Source organism: Lemur catta, chromosome 12 (assembly GCF_020740605.2).
Source record: "Lemur catta isolate mLemCat1 chromosome 12, mLemCat1.pri, whole genome shotgun sequence".
Lineage (NCBI taxonomy): Eukaryota > Metazoa > Chordata > Mammalia > Primates > Lemuridae > Lemur > Lemur catta.
Window position 1 is genome coordinate 90,821,749 of NC_059139.1, and position 6,179 is coordinate 90,827,927.

Here is a 6,179-nt window from a genome sequence, read left to right on the forward strand (position 1 = left end):
GAATATTCGAATTGGAGGAGGAGGAGGAGGAGGAGGAGGAGGAGGAGGAGGAGGAGGAGGAAATGTTCTCAACGTACACTACCTGACAAAGTGCCAAGTATCTCAGTATGTGCATCTGCATTTAGATATATGGTGACTTCATCCTCAAGAAGTAGGTATTTGCAGTCCCATAACTAAATGACCATTTTTTGTGACTGTCTCATATAAAGGAAGGCTTTTCTAAAGGTTAATTAAAGTTATAACTCTAGAAATCCAACTACTGGTAACTCATACAGGAGTTTTTAAGCTAACACAAAGTCTCCCTCTCTGCCATGCCAACCTCCATCATTCCAAAGACTTACAGAGCAGCACCACTCTAAGTTGGAGTTGAAATCTTCTCACCACACTGTCATTTTTGGTAAAATTTCCTATTTTTTAAAATAGACTAACAGCCAGAGTATATATTCCCTCATGTACTCCACAAATACTTACTGAGTACTTATTATGAGCTTGTACATATTATATGCTCTATCAATTATGTCAGTTGTCTAGATTTAGCCCAAATGTATACATAGAATGATAGAGTTTACTATTACTTCAGAGGTGTTTACTATACCTTTTAGGTTTATTAAATGGTAAGTTCAAGAAATGGCTGGTAAAAAGAAATTGGGAGAGAGAGAGATTTTCCATGCCATAATTCCCTTTATACATATATTTGAAATTAGTTAGAGGGAGTCTTCTTTTAATTCTCCATGGTATGGACCTGCTTGAGAGGATGAATGCTACTTTGTAGGGTCAGGTGACCTTCAGAGAACAGAGGTCATGTACCATCTGCAGCAGACTGCAGATTCATACCTGTGAAGAAAGGTCTAGAGATGGAGAAGGACTGTGACTCCCTTTCTTCTCCACCTAACCTCCAGCCTACAAGGATGCCAAGAATTTAAATTAATCTGATTATCCTCTAGAAGTTACTCAATCCTACTATTTTGCCATAGAAACTAAGACCCATTCCATGAGATTGTTCTCTAGATTGATTGTTACTATAAACTTTAATAAATTGAGATTCTGCAGAGAGGAAAAAATTTTTCCTTCTTGGTATTTGCTCCACAATTTTGAAACACAGCAATTATCTCCTAAAACATCAGAGTGCCTGTTGAGTCAGGAGCTCAGGTTGTGGAAGGGCCATCTGTAATGGTGGGAGTCGTTTCACGTGTCAGACCATACCGGCAGATCCCTGAGATCCCAACAAATGTTGAAGTTGAATAGGCCCATAGAGTGATGTATAATTTTAGAGAGCATATACCCATCTGCTATTTTTTCAGTAAGAATGGGAGAACTCAATGCTTACTGAGAAGGGATTAGATTTAAAAAGAGAGCCTGTGTATATACTTAAATTTTCTTTCTTAGTAATTGAAATCTGAAAATAAAATATTTGCATTACAAAGCAAACACATGGAAAATCTCTTCCTGGGGATCAACTCCAAGAAACATCTCTTCTCATTAGTACTAGCAATAACCTTTAATAGGTTGGAATATTTGTGATTTTTCCCCACCAGAGAAATATGTTGTGAATCTGTAAAGAGTCATAAGTTCCAAGACACAAATATTCTATTGATTCAATGAACTCTCTGCAGGAGTAAGTCCTTGGATGAAATGAAAAACTTTATGTTACTAAGTGGAAAAGAGACACAACTTATTTTTTTTTCTTGGTAATACTATAGTTGGCCTTCTCTATGTTTGATTAAATTATGGTTTTTCCAGATGTGTCTTAAGTAGGCACAATTAACAATGATGGATAAAGACTTATCAGGGAACTGCTAATCTGAACTTCTTTAGCACTTCACTCAGATAAAGGAAAAGAGTGAGTTAAACATTTTGTATTATTTCCAGCCAGCACTAGTGATGTGAGAGTGGATATAAGATGGATGTGGTGAAATTTTCCCCAGAGTCAGGTTGATTAGAATTTGCCCCAAAGTGAGATAATTGGGAATGCACACCCACACTGTGTCTTACACAACTCAGATGCTCACAGGTGCTTCTTCCTTCTCTTCTGGTGGCCAAAGTCATGTTGGAGTAAAGGTAGTAACTTTATAAATTAAGTAACTTAGTTTTCATCCCTGTCAGAGAGCACTTTATAAGACTCTCCATTCTGTTCCATTTCTTTGAAAGAGTTTTACAAAATGACAGTGGGTTGGATAATGAAATGTCACTGACACGCATTTCACCTTAAAAACAATCCACATATAACTAAGAGAACTATCATTAAATTTGAAAACATGCCATACTTCCCATCTCCAACAATAGATTTTAATGTTATATATATATATATAATATATAATGTAATACCTAAAGTAACCATTAAAAAAGCTGTATAAAATTTACTAAAATGGTATATGTGAATCAAAATTGAATTCTAAAAAAGGCTCAAATAACCCAAAGGAAGGCAAGAAAAAGAAATCAGAGGAGAAAGAAAACAGAGAGAACAAACAGAAAATAAGAAACAAAATGGCAGTTAAACCCTATAATAGCAGTAGTTACACAAAAATGTGAATGGCCTAAATACACCAATTAAAACACAGAGAGTGGCAGAGCAGATTTAAAACCATGACCGAACTATACACTGCCTAAAAGAAACTCCTTTCAAATATAACAATAGAGGCAGGTTAAAAATTTAAAAAATATGAAAAGATAAGCAAACATTGATCAAAGGAAAGCAAAAGCAAGAGTGGCTATATTAATGTCAGATAAAGTGGACTTCAGAACAATGAAAATTACCAGAGTTGGAGAGGGATATTATGATAAAACAGTCAGTCCACCAAGAAGACATAGCAGTGCTGAATGTATACACACCAAACAACAGAGGTGCAAAACATGTGAAGCAAAATCTGATAGAACTGAAAGGAGAAATAGAAAAATCCACAATTACAGTTGAAGATTTCAACATCCCTTTCTCAACAATTGATAGAACAACTATACAGAAAATCAGCAAGGATATAGAAGAACTCAACTGCACCATTAATCAATAAGATCTAATCAACACCCAACAAGAGAAGAATGTGTGTTCACCCAACAAGAGAATACACATTCTTCTTAAGTGCTCATGGAACATATACCAAACTAGACTATATCTTAGGCCATAAAATAAATAACAACAAATTTTTAAAAAATTGAAATTATACAGAGAGTATTCTCTGCCCACCTGTGGAAGGAAACTAAAAATCAATAACAGAAAGAAAACAGGAAAATCTCCAAATTAGAGATTACTTCCAAGTAAGCCATAGGGTAAAGAAGTCCCAAGAGAAATTTTAAAACACATTGAACTAAATAAAAATACAACTATCAACATTTGTGGGGCACTGCTAAACCAGTGCTAAGATAGAAATTTATAGCACCAAATGCATATATCATAAAAGACAAAAAGTCTCATATCAATAATTAAGCTTCCATCTAGAAAAACTAGAAAATGAACAGCAAAATCAACCCAAACCAAGTATAAGAGAAGGAATGAAATAATAAAAAGCAGAAATCAATGAAATCGAGAACAGGAAAATAATAGAGAACTTTAATGAAACAAAGAGCTAGTTTTTCTGAAAAGATCGATATAGTTGACAACCTCCACAAGACTGACAAAGAGAAAGGAAAAACGACATGTAATAAGCAGGTGATATCAGTATGGATATCAAAGGATGTAATGAGAATACTGTAAACAACTCTACAAACTTAAATTTGAAAATTTAGATAAAATGAACCAATTAATCAAACCACATAAACCACCACAACTCAGTCAATAATGAAATGGACATTTAAATAGCCCTATAAATATTAAGGAACCTGAATTAATAATGTTAAATCTCTAAAAAAGAAATCCCCAAGCCCAATGTTTTACCAGCAAATTCTACCAAATATTTAAAGAAAAGTTAACACCAATTCTATGTAATCTCTTCTAGAATACAAAAGAGGAATGTATTAGTCACAATTCTCCAGAGAAACAGAACCATTAGGGTGTGTGTGTGTGTGTATGTGTGTGTATAACAGAGGGAATTTATTTTAAGAAATTGGCTCATATAATTATGGGGGCTGGCAAGTCCAAAATCTACAAGATAGGCTAGCAGGTCAGAGACCCAGGAAAGAGCTGATGTTCCAGTTCATATCCAAAGATAACCTGTTGACACAATTCCCCTCCTTCAAGTGGGATTGGATGAGGTCCACCCTTATTATGGAGGGCGATTTGCTTTACTCGATGTCTGCTGGTTTACATGTTAGTCTCATCTAAAAATTACTTTCACAGAAACATCTAGAATAATGTTTTATCAAATAGCTGGGTACCAAGATCCAGCCAAGTTGGCACATGAAATTAACATCACAAGGAGGGAACACTTTTCAATTCGTTTCATAAAGCTGATATTACCTTGATATCAAAACCAGACAAAGAAGGCCAATATACCTCATAAATACAGATTCAAAAATTCCTAAATAAAATATTATCATATAGTACGCGATGATGAAGAATAATTATACATCATGACCAAGCGGGGTTTATTCCAAAGATGCAACACTGGTGCAATATTCAAAATTCAATCAATATAATCTACCATATTAACAGGCTTTAAAAAAATCACATTACCATATCAATTAATGCAGAAAAAACATTTGACAAAATTCAATATCTATTTATGACCAAAAACTCTCAAAGAAATAGTGATAGAGGGTAACTTAATCAACTTATTCTCTTCTGAAGAACTTATTCTGCTGATGAAGAGCATCTACAAAAACTTACAGGTAACCTTATACTCAATGATAAAAGACTGAATGCTTTGCATTCCCCTAAAGATTCGGAACAAGGCAAGGATATCCAATCCCACCACTCTTATTCAGCACAGTGCTGGCGATTATAGCCAGTGCAATAAGGCAAGAAAAGGAAATAAAAGGCATATAGATTGGAAAAGGAGAAGTAAAACTGTCCCTATTTGAAGATTTGTAGAAAATTCCATGTTTTATCCACCATAAAAACCTCCTAGGACTAATAAGTAAATTCAGGAAGGTCTCGGTGTACAGGATAAAAATATGAAAGTTACTTTTATTTTTATATGTAGCAATGAACATGCAATAAAAATGCATTGCCTTTAGAATCACTTTTTGAAAAAACTTCTTAGTTGTAAATCTAACAAAGCATGTACAGGGCTTGTATGTTGAAAATTGCAAAATGGTAATAAAAGAAACCAAAGAAGGTCTAAATAAATGGAGAAACATATTGCCTTCATGGATTAGAAAATTCAACATAGTAAAGAAGACAATTATCCTCAAATTAATATATAGGTTTCTCACAATTCCTATCAAATCCCAACAAGATTTTTTTTACATGTTGAAAAGATTATTCTAAAATTTATATGAAAAGACAAAGAAACTTGAATAGCTAGACAACTTGGAAATATTTGAAGGGATCAGAGAACTTTCCAAAATTAATTGTAGGCACTAAATCACAGATAGAGGAAGCTCAGAGTGTGCCAAGCAGAATAATACCTAAATAAATAAATAACCCCCATGCACTTAACACATATCCTATTCGAACTGCAAAAAGCAGAGACAGAGAGAAAAATGTGAATGAAGCCATGGGGGGTGTGGGGGAAACCCTCACCTGTAGAAGAACAAGGATAAGACTTCTCATCAGAAATTATGCAAGTGAGAAGACAATACAGTGAGATATTCAAAATGTTGAAAAAAAAGACCCTACCCTAGAATTTTATTTTAGCAAGATTATTCTTCAAAAGTAAAGGAGACGAAGCCAGGTGGCTCATGCACATAGTCCCCGCTGCTCAGGAGGCTGAGGCAGGAGGATCACTTGAACCCAAGAGTTCAAAGCTGTAGTCTGCCACAGTTGCGCCTATGAACAGCCACTGCACTCCAGCCTGGGCAGCATCTCTTAAAAAAAAAAAAAGTGAAGAAGAAACAAAGACCTTCTCAGAAAAACAACAAAATCAGAGAAATGGAGGACAGATTAGTGGTGGCCAGGAATAAGGGTTGGGGAGGAAGTGGGTGTGGTTATAAAAGGGCAACATGAAGTTCCTTGTGGTGATGGAAACGATCCGTGACAATACCCTGGCTGTGGTGTGTGCTGCCATTTTGTGAGGTGTTACCGTGGGGGATACTGGGTAAGGAGGATACAGGATCTCGCTCTATCATGTCTCATACCTGCATGCGAA